Here is a 12,138-nt window from a genome sequence, read left to right on the forward strand (position 1 = left end):
CGGGGCCTTTTATAGCTGACTATATGCGGTATGGGCTTTGCTCATTGTTGAAGGCCGTACGGTGACCTATAATTGTTAATGTTTGTGTCATTTTGGTCTTTTGTGGATAGTTGTCTCATTGGCAACCATACCACATCTTCTTGTTTATATTACACTACAATTTATGGATATAACAATCAGCTAGCAAAAGATTATCTTTTCAATAAATGTGCATATTATATACATGTACTTTATTACCTTTAAGCTTTACAGCCGTATAGCAAATGTCTAACTTCTTAATTAACTGTAATTTTAATGTGATTTTACCAATGCAATAAAACAATAATAATAAAAATAATAATAATTTTCACACTTAATCCGTTACAGGTGTACGGATTGATTGAACATGGTCTATTCATAAGTTGAAATTCGACATTGAGCTAGCTTTTAGTATCTGTGAGTACTTTTAGAATCAATGATACTTTGCATCTTTGTTTCAGCTTGTGCTTGTAATAACGATCGGAAAGGTGCCAATCCCTTTCCAAATGAGTTTTACAGTTTTTAAGTTTGTTCTTCTGTTGTTTTGTTATACTGTCCCAGCTCCCATGTGACAGATTGGATGAGCGTTTAAAAATATGTTTAACTCCGTCAGATTCTTGTTTGGTGTCGGTGTCTGAAGCCAGTAACTTGTTATCAATTGGTTGTCGTTGGTTACTGTCTGCCATTTTTATTATTATCGGCTGATAAATTCTTAAAAACAACAAGTATAGACGGAGAAATTAGCAGAAAACGATTTTATCAATTTCTGCCTCCGCCATATATATTGGGATCGAGGTACCTACACAGCTACCATGTTTAGTTTACACCAGTTATTACAGTTTGTTCTTCTGTTGTTTTGTTATACTGTCCCAGCTCCCATGTGACAGATTGGTTGAGCGTTTAAAAATATGTTTAACCCCGCCAAATTCTTGTTTGGTGTCTGTTTCTGAAGCCAGTAACCTGTAATCCATTGGTTGTCGTTGGTTACTGTCTGCCATTTTTTTTAAATTTTCGGCTGAGTTATTCTTAAAAACAACAGGTATAGACGGAGAAATTAGCAGAAAACGATTTTATCAATTTCTGCCTCCTCCATATATATTAGGATTGAGGTACCTACACAGCTACCATGCTTAGTTTACACCAGTGATTGTTGTTTGAACAAGGTCGTCGTTTTTGAATTGTTTCACATCATGTTATGCCGGTGCCTTTCATATATCGCTAAACAATATCTTACTTGCTCATTGTTGAAGGCCATATGATGACCTTTTTTGTCTTTTGTTTTCTATTGATAGTTTTCTCATTGTCAAGCATACGACTCCTTATTTTTATATCATATATTCATAGTTCATAGAAGATGATATTGTGATAACCAATAAGGTTTACGGTTCTACAATTGGCCAAAGTTTTCTGGTTTATTTGGTTTTGACTGATTTGTTCCAGTCTGGTATATATTTTATTTCTAGTTTTTGTACTTCTTGGTGGTTTCGTTAATCTTCCAAATTAAACATCGTTAAAAGCAACTTTTACAAAAAATATCCATATAATGGTATATTAAATCTTTATTCGTCCGTTCAATTACAAATAAAAATCCATTAGCAAAATCATTATAATTTTATATTTTGATGTAATACGCGCCATTTAATGATATGTTTTGATTGGAAGGCCATTTTGTCATTAATCTCGTTTGGATTTTTTGGAAGAAAAATACCGATGTAAAAAGATTAACGAAGTAGAAAATGACCAATTATTATTTAAATGTTGTCAAAGAATTGCCCTTTTTGTCAGTATAAATTGCAATTGAAGATATATTCTCGGTCAGTTTGACTGACTGAATGGAACCAGCGGGAGCTTCGTAATGAGAACTTCCCCTCTAATTTCCTTTGTGCCAGGTGTGTAAGTCTTTTGTGAACTTCAGCAAATTAATTTACTATCTTTATTCAGATGTCAATAAACACGTATTTGATTCTGCGTTGTAGTGAGAACGTTGCATGCTGGGTTGTCTTTATATCCAGTCAATTGACCAACTGATCTGTTTGTTCGGAATGGTGACAATCAAAATCTACTTAGACAAATTAGCTTACAAATGAACCGCACAATGGTGTCTATCACATTTGTGATGGGTACCGATGTAGGTATTATAGTACATGGGAAATATAACTGTATTAAAGTAACTGGGAAGTATATTACTGTTACATAAAGATGGTTATAATTCTATCAATAAGCTACTTTATGAAAGCTCCCAGCAACTGCCATCATTCTTTTAAACGATGTTATTAAAGAAAAAAATTAGATTTAACTTGCAGCTCTTGAGAATTGTGTGCTGTTGTTTGTGCTATCATAGATGTAATACATTTATGATACTATGGACGTTTTGTTTACAAGAAATTTAAAATGCGTAATCTTCTGTCGATCAATATATCTCTGATCATCGAAGAGTGAATATAATATTTCATAATCCAATTGAGGTAATAATTAGTTAAGAGTACTTAAAAATTAAAAAGTTTGATTAAAAAGTAATTAAACAGAAATTATTCTGTGTCTCAGTATATCATGTCTACTCAGAGAATGGAGCTTTTTAATTACAATAGCAGGTAATAGTGTTGAAATTTAAAGGCAGTTTGAACAATTCAAAAGTGTCAAGAATATGAAACCTTGTGAGACAAAAACGTAAACCTGACGCTAAACTTTTCCTTTGCAACTTGATAGGTCTGGTTAACTATTAGTGAGATACAAAAGATCGTAAAACCAATTAAATCTGGCATTTTTAATTGCTCATGTCCAAACACTGGAGTCAGCGGCTTACAGTGGCTGTTTTGTTGAAATGATCTGGTAGTTTGTTACTTTATCATTTTTCTGTCTTAATCAAACGGTGGCCTCGGTAGCCGATTGGTCTTAGTAGTCCAACTACTTTATCACTAGTCAGTCAACAATGAGTTTGTGAGTTCGAATCCTGTACGGGGCAGGTGCACTCGACTCCAATCTGAATTGACTATAGGATTGTCGGTCTTCCTACCGAAGGTCGGTGGTTCTTTCAGGACACTCTGGCTTTCTCCTATAATAGAAATTAACCGCCATGAAATAGCACAATAGTGTTGAAAGTGACGTTCATCACCAATGAATCAGTCAATCAAATTTTTCAACGTATACTGTATTTAGCTTTTTACTTTATTAATCATTGGAGAAGTCGTTATTGGTTTTTTTTTAAGTTCAGAAGTCAGACGATGGTTATAGTCTTTGCATGTCTGTACTGTGCGTTTGTGTCAGTTCAATTCAGCTATGTTAAAATCTTCTTCGGTCCCACATTGCAAGTTAAATATTTATTGCCATACCTGCATGTTTGAACCATTTTAAATATAAAATGCTAGATGCCATGAAGTTTACAAATATTGGTACCATTTTCCATCGATGGAATATAGAAAAGCAGAATCCCTGATAGTATTACGTTGTTGCTGGGACTATAAGTATATATGTATTTAAAAGAACAATAGTCCCAACAATTTTTATCGCATAAAAAAAGCGGATGTCCTATAGTAATTTGCGGGCTGTAAACACTATATATGTCCTATGACTTGAATGCAGAAAATGGTCTGTTTCCTATTACACTAAAACTGCTTTTACAGATTCTGAAAACAGAAAAGACCATATTTTGACTGGTCTAGCACTGATTGTACATGTATATGACTCAATGTACTCTTAGCAGCACTCTTTAGTCTCATCTTTGCTCGATAATTCTTATTGAAGACTTGATAATCTTGGTATAATCTGAATATGGTCTCGACAATTTGTAACTTGGTTAATTTCTGTCAATTTTAAGGATTATATTTAAAGATAAAAAAAAAGACTAATTTCAGATACAAGTTCTAGTAGTCACTTATAAGAATTGATCCAAATCCTGAAGTGGATGTAAAATGTGTTTGTCCCTCAATGGTTTGCACCGGTCCTACCTGTCTGATAAATATTGCACGGTCCCTAAACTATTTTACAGATAATTTAAACACCCATTCTTTACAGGATGTTACGACGACGTGGATGCACAGAAGGGGATATTCTAAATAAAACCCAAACATGCCAACGCTCAGGGGTAAAAGTAGCTTGTATATAAATCTTTTTAGCGTTAGAAAAAAGGAAAAATAAAGTAACACATGTCAAATCACGTGATCAAACAATTGTAACATTAACAACCGGATGAACAAATGAAAATAATATTCTTTTATTTGTTACATGGAAATCAGAAATCAGCATGAGAAAACTATTGAAACTTTTTATAGTTGCTTGATGTAGAATAAAAGATCGCGAAGCTTCTGGCTACTGTCTGCAGTCAATTGGCGCGAATAAACTATTTATTTTAGACTTTACACGACAGAATGAGCAAGCTCATTGATCTTTACCAACGTGTAGAAAACAAGAATACTTCAGATTTACCGCATGCTAAACTAATATCTCCAATATTTGTCTTCTAATATGGAAATTATCCGTTTGATAGTTGTTAGAAATGAAGAAACGTTCCTAGCCCCGGGTTCTAACATCTGACGCAAGAAAATCAACAGCTACAGTGATAAAACCACCCGCATGATAGGATAAATTGGAAAGATACTCTTGTTTAAATGCACCAAATTATCCTGATGAATAACAATGAGCACAATGCATCTCGAAAATGTATCCCACAATGCAATTCTGTTTTGTTGAATTAGATGATAGTCAGATGGCATGCTTCTTTGAATAATACTTGACAAAAGTTTATTTTTCGATTGCTGTTTATTTATTGTTAGCGATCCTAAACATTTTAAAGTTTAATTACCAGGGATTTGTCGTTTATTTCTGAAGTACAAAAACTCTTAGGGAAACTATATGTCGAAAAATCTGAATGAACAACAGAATGTGTCGCAAAGTTTTAAAAAAAAATGCAGTTTGTATGGTGTTGTTTTTCCTTTTTTTAATTTTAAAAGTATATAAGTACACAAAAATATAACAAAATGAAACTGTGATATAATGAGATAATTAAGAAAAAGATAATAGTGACGAAAACTATTTTCTCAATTTTCTTTTAAATAGTTGTTCCTTGCATTTCAATTTTTCCACTATATGGTTTGCCTCGGCGTTGAAGGAAATGTATCAAATTCAAAACCCACCACCAGCAAATTAACACATTTTCAACTTGATTATGTTAAAGATTTGAAAAATATGTAATATAATTTTACTAATTTAATAACAAGAGCATCTGTATTTGTTTCTACTAATCTATATATTTGAACTATTGGTGTTCTTAAATCTTTTTAAGTTTTCTGTTTATATATTCTGTGCCTTGTGAAATTCTTTTTCTGTGTTCGTTCTTTAATTAATGTTTTTTGTTTATCCCCATGGTATCTTCTCTCATTTCAAGAATCAAAAGCATAAACACAAACTTATTTTTTAAATTGAGCAATTAAAATCATCATTGTCATTTTCATTGGATCTTTTATTATCGTAAAAATATCATAGTTCTAAATATCAACGAATAACATGACAGTGTTATTCATACTTCAAGCAAAAAATATTCCAGCAACAAATATATATTAAACTTCATATTTCAAAATAAATACTTTTACGCATACCGATAAAATTTTATTGAAACGCCATAAGGTTAATATGGACCCCCACAAACACAGTTACTTAGTCTTGAAACTTCCGCTAATTTGAATATTTCAATTTAAACTCTTGATTTCGATATTTATATGTTGCTAAGCATTATGTACATATCACTTTATTTCTTCTATGATAAAGATTTGGTAAACATACACAAAAAAAATGTATGTTACAGTTTTGGAGATTTAGTATTACATGGTTAGCACAGTCAATATATATGGCGATTATTTGAACACATATAGAAGTGTTTGTCAAAGATTCTTCAGACCTTTCCATGCATGCGTTGGAGAAAAACCCACACTTGTTATATTCTTATTCGAAGAATGTGTTGTACGAGAGAACTGCATAATTTTGAATTTAGTTGCGTATATATAATAACCATATGGATAAAATAACAAGAAACCAGTAAATGTTCAACAATATTAAAGAAGAATTTACCACATTATACATCACCAAGTAAATTTTAATCCTCAATACCTTCTACAGGACATAATTCAATAACATAGCAGAAGAACGAAGGTTATGAAACTATTTTGCAATTGTCTATTCATGCTGTATAAGTAAGTAAGTAAATTTTATTTAGAGTCAGCATATATATACATAATAACAGACAAAACATGAGCTCTGGTGAGCTCTTGAACAGACTATCACATAAAAATCATGCAGCATCATGCAAATACATTGTACTACCAAATGAAAATGAAAAAAAAACATGCACTATAATGAAAGCAAATCTATTTGATTTGTGAGTCTCCAGAGTCAGAGTTCATGTGGCAAGTGCCTCTATGCGCATTGAAAGGTGGAAATCAGCAAATCACTTGAAGATCATAAAATATAACAGACTTAAAGCATAAAAACAATATATAAATAAATATAAGCACTAGCATTTAATGGCAGATATATTCAATAAATGCATAAAAAGCATGTATGTGGTTTGATTTCAGAATGCTTATGTCTAATAAAATTGGGAATAGAAATGAGGAAAGTGTCAAAGAGACAACAACCCGATATAGAGCAGACAACAGCATGTATATGCTATTCATTATTGTATGAAATCTGGAAAAAGCACGATGCTTCTTCTGTTGCTTTTATTGTCCCGTCTATTGTGCCGTCTTAAATGGCTAATTTAATCTTTTGCGATTGAAAAGTATACATGCATGCTTTTGCAAAGTTAATGGTATGATCTGCAATTTTATGAAAGTTTTAAAAAGATAGGACAAATATCCCTGGAGTTTGTTTCACACAAGAGCAATTTTCCAAAGTATTTGAATCATTCGCTAAAATTATAATTTCATATTTTCTTTCGTGTTCTTTGGGGATCTAACATTACCATGACTTATTTCTAAGCAAATGACAAACTTACAATTAATTAAAACTGCAATTTTTGATAGTAAAAAAGACGTTTTGCGACAAAAAACAATTTTCATATTGTTTACAGATCTTGGTGTTTCCGATACGCTTTTCTGCAAAACTTAAAATTCATACGAGAACACTTAAAGCCAGACATAAAAGTTACAAATTATTCCGATTTGGTAAAGAAGTAAAATATTACCAAAACATCTGAATATTCACAAAATTGTCTGTTGCAGTCGCATGTGAAACAATGACTTCAATTGTGATCTACGTAATTCTTTATTATTTTTGCGAAGTCAATTTTCTTGGGTACATTCAAATGTTCAACAAAGAACATTTTGACTAATTGGCTTGTATGCAGTATAGTCTTTGTCAAAGTAACACCATAATAAAAACTAAAAGAATATAGTCTTTATTTTAACTATTATTTACCATGTGAGTGAAACGAATTTTAAGGCAAGTTGTCATGCCTTTTTATAAACGGTTTGTCTTAAACGGTCATCTCATATATATTTGGCTTTAACCTTGTTTATATTATTTTTACAAGTATATATAAATATGTTTATCGATATATATCGTTGAAAACAGACATTTATTTTCGGACGTCTGCATGAGACTCACTGCATGTGTTGTCATTTAAATTTGTGCTGACGTCCTCGAAATTAATAAAGCTTTGAATAATGCAGCAAGTCATGATGTATGAGATCACCACGAAATGTCAATCGTCCAGTACTAGTATCTGATAAAAAAAAAAAAGATTTCTTGTCTATAAAGATTGACTTTAACCATTATTTTCAACATCAATCCTTAAGATTAAATGCTGCTTAACTGGAAAACAATTCAAACTAATACAAAATTAGACAGAAAATAAGCCAACTTTCATGTGATTTTCGGTATCTGCCTGAGGCCGCATCATACATCTAATTGTAAATATTCTGCATGAGATTATGTCTAATTAAAGAGAAACTAATAAGTGTTTAACGTTGATTTCACAATTCAATGATGGTATTTTGTGGCCTGTACACTGAATTTAATCATAAAGTTGTTAGCTGGTTAGTGTTCTATTAAGGCAGATTTGGAGCTTTTCGCAGCAAGTGAGTTGCAGCAAATATTTTCAAATATCCGACAAACTCAGTAAAGTACTTCCAGAAATATTAATTAGAAAATTATCAGTGTTCTACATATATTTTTTTCACCCGACTTTCCTTCCGTGGTAATATAGTGGCGTTTGAAGAAAGGAAGTGGTAATACATGTGCGTGCCAGTATTTCATTCGCATGCCCAATTTTGATTTTGACTCTTTTGTGTCAAAAATAAATTTCGGTGTCTTTAACCATTTCTTTACATTTTCCAGTTTTCATTATAACTACTTGATTAATTTGGGTTTAAGTGATATTTTGGTGTTTCTACGCTTTTGAATTTGTATTGCCTTCTCATACTGAATATAACGCATTTTACTATTCAGAAGTACGAACATCGCTACATGTATATTGACCTTATCCTTGGTAAGTATGTCTCCTCCCACAATATTTTGCAATGTATTCTTTTCTTTTGGACATCTGTCGTATATTCGTTCCATATTTTTTAATTATTCCATGTTTATTATTAGATGATAAGCGCTTACTGAACTGTCAGGTTCATATTTACATAACGAAACGCAATACACTATTAAATTGTTTTGCATCATTTTAAGTTGTTTAAGACTTTATTGTATATTTTCAGTACGATGTAATTTTAAACCGATTATGTTTACATATTATTATATTTTCTGTCCTATGTATATAGTTTGTGTTCATATATACACCATATCACTGAAATAATATTTAACGTTATAATACAAACAGATGGCACTTCGAGGAATTCATCACGGAAAAAAAGAAATCCCTGCTGTGCTGGGACAATTAGAACATTTTATTAATTCATATTTTCAAGGAAACAAAGGGAGACATTTTTGTGATTGAATTTAACAATAAATGACATGAGACTTAATCTTTCCATATCATGAATTAGTGTTTGCAAATCGTCCTCGGTGAACAATCCCGACCTGGCTGTTGTTCAACGAAGGGGGCGGATACCAGCTAAATAAACCCGTTGTTTTGTCAGGATTAATCAATGAATTATTGTCGTCATAACTAAATATTTCTATTGATTCATTGATTTCTGATAAAGTTAAGGCTAGTCGTAAAATGATATCAGATATTCATTTCAAAATTGTTTAATGACTTCATATTTTTTACAAAGTTTTGACATGGCATCAGCATAAAAGAGGCGATCTAGTAGTATTGAGTTACCATTAAAATCAATTTCTTATGTATTCATTGGCTAATTGAAGTGTTAAGATAAAGTTATTTACAAATCTTTCGATTTAAATTTACAATTAATGTTATAAAACGGATATTTGTTATATGATTCGAGTACACCTGAATAAAATGTGATTCATACTTATGGAGATAAAGATAAAAGTTCAAATAGCGTACAAAAGGTGGAAAACAATTTCAAAAAACAATTTTATCAAACATATTGTGTTATATATTTTATTCTACTGGGTTAACAGTTTATACTGGTAGATAGTACAATAAATATTTTTAATCTCGTATATGCTTTTGGGAAAGTTATTCATAAATGTCTTGTGGTGAGTTTGATTTGTCTTGTTTTATTTCTCAAAATATTTCAATCTACAAAGCCTATTTATGCCTTATTGTATAACACCACTAATTCAGATCAGGTCCGAAGGCACAGAAAGTAGTACATGTTTAACACAAAATAGTTCCTACGCATGAGTGTAACTTTGAAAATCTAGTATTACCTAGAATATTTAGGTAATTTTGATATGAAATGAAAGCTGACTGACTGGTGATTATTGTAGTACACTTTTGGATTTCCAATTTTGAATAATAAAATAATTGCATGAAATTTTAAAAAGATGGTACATTTTGTCATTTTGTCAGATCTGATGTACCTGTTTTTGGTCTGTTGTCTAAAAACCATCGGCAAGTACAACTTATTGGCAGCATACTCGACAAATTGTTCCAAAATCATCATCATCGCAATTTTATATTTTCAACAGATATTGAGGCCGCAACTTCTTATCAATAAATACGAAGCAGAAGATACCAATGAGACATTCAAAATAAGGAAGAAGATACCAACAAGACACTCAAAACTAGACGGAAGATACCAATGAGACATTAAAAAAAGGCAGAAAATACCAATGGGACATTCAAAATTAGTCAAAAGATTATTTACCAATGAGACACTCAAAATCAGACGGGAGATACCAATGAGTCATTTAAAACTAGACAGAGGATATCAATGAGACATTCAAAACCCGGTGGAAGATTTACCAATGAGACATACAAAACCAGGCGGAAGATATCAATATGACAATAAAAACCACGCGGAAGATATCAATGAGATATTCAAAATAGGACGGAAGATACCAAGGTGACATTCAAAACCAGACGGTAGATACCAATGAGACATTCAAAACCCCACGGAGGATACCAATGAGACATTCAAAATCAGGCGGAAGATACCAATGAGACATTCAAAACCAGACGAAAGATACCAATGAGACATTCAAAACCAGGCGGAAGATACCAATGTGACATTCAAAAAAAGGCGGAAGATACAAATGAGACATTCAAAACCAGGCGGAAGATATCAATGAGACATTCAAAACCAGGCGGAAGATACTAATGTGACATTCAAAACCAGGCGGAAGATACTAATGTGACATTCAAAACCAGGCGGAAGATACCAATGAGACATTCAAAACAAGACGGAAGATACCAATGAGACATTCAAAACCAGGCGGAAGATACCAATAAGACATTCAAAACCAGGTTGAAGATACCAATGAGACATTCAAAACCAGACGGTATTCTACCGATGATACATTCAAAATCAGGCGGAAGATACCAATGAGACATTCAAAACCAGGCGGAAGATACCAACGAGACATTCAAAACTAGACGGTAGATACCAAGGATACATTCAAAACCAGGCGGAAGATACCAAAATAACATTCAAAACCACGTGGAAGATATCAATGAGACTTTCAAAACCAGGCGGAAGATATCAATGAGACATTCAAAACTAGACGGAAATACCAAAATAACATTCAAAACTAGACGGAAGATACAAATGAGACATTCAAAACCAGGCGGAAGATATCAATGAGACATTCAAAACCAGGCGGAAGATACCAATGAGACATTCAAACCAGGCGGAAGATACAAATGAGACATTCAAAACCAGGCGGAAGATATCAATGAGACATTCAAAACCAGGCGGAAGATATTAATGAGACATTCCAAACCAGGCGGAAGATACAAATGAGACATTCAAAACCAGGTGGAAGATATCAATGAGACATTCAAAACCAGGCGGAAGATATCAATGAGACATTCAAAACCAGACGGAATATACCAATGAGACATTCAAAACCAGGCGGAAGATACCAATGAGACTTTCAAAACCAGGCGGAAGATACCAATGAGCATTCAAAACTCGGTGGAAGATACCAATGAGACACTCAAAACTAGGTGGAAGATACCAATGAGACATTCAAAACTAGGCGGAAGATACCAACGAGACATTCAAATCCAGGCGGGGATACCGATGAGACATTCAAAACCAGGTGGAAGATATCAATGAGACATTCAAAACCAGGTGGAAGATATCAATGAGACATTCAAAACCAGGTGGAAGATATCAATGAGACATTCAAAACCAGGTGGAAGATATCAATGAGACATTCAAAACCAGGCGGAAGATACCAATAATACATTCAAAACAAGACGGAAGATACTAATGTGACATTCAAAACCAGGCGGAAGATACCAATAATACATTCAAAACAAGACAGAAGATACCAATGAGACATTCAAAACTAGGTGGAAGATACCAATGAGACATTCAAAACCAGGCGGAAGATACCAACGAGACATTCAAAACTAGACGGTAGATACCAATGATACATTCAAAACCAGGCGGAAGATACCAAAATAACATTCAAAACCAGGTGGAAGATATCAATGAGACTTTCAAAACCAGGCGGAAGATATCAATGAGACATTCAAAACTAGACGGAAATACCAAAATAACATTCAAAACTAGACGGAAGATACAAATGAGACATTCA

Source organism: Mytilus trossulus, chromosome 3 (genome assembly GCF_036588685.1).
Source record: "Mytilus trossulus isolate FHL-02 chromosome 3, PNRI_Mtr1.1.1.hap1, whole genome shotgun sequence".
NCBI classification, from domain to species: domain Eukaryota; kingdom Metazoa; phylum Mollusca; class Bivalvia; order Mytilida; family Mytilidae; genus Mytilus; species Mytilus trossulus.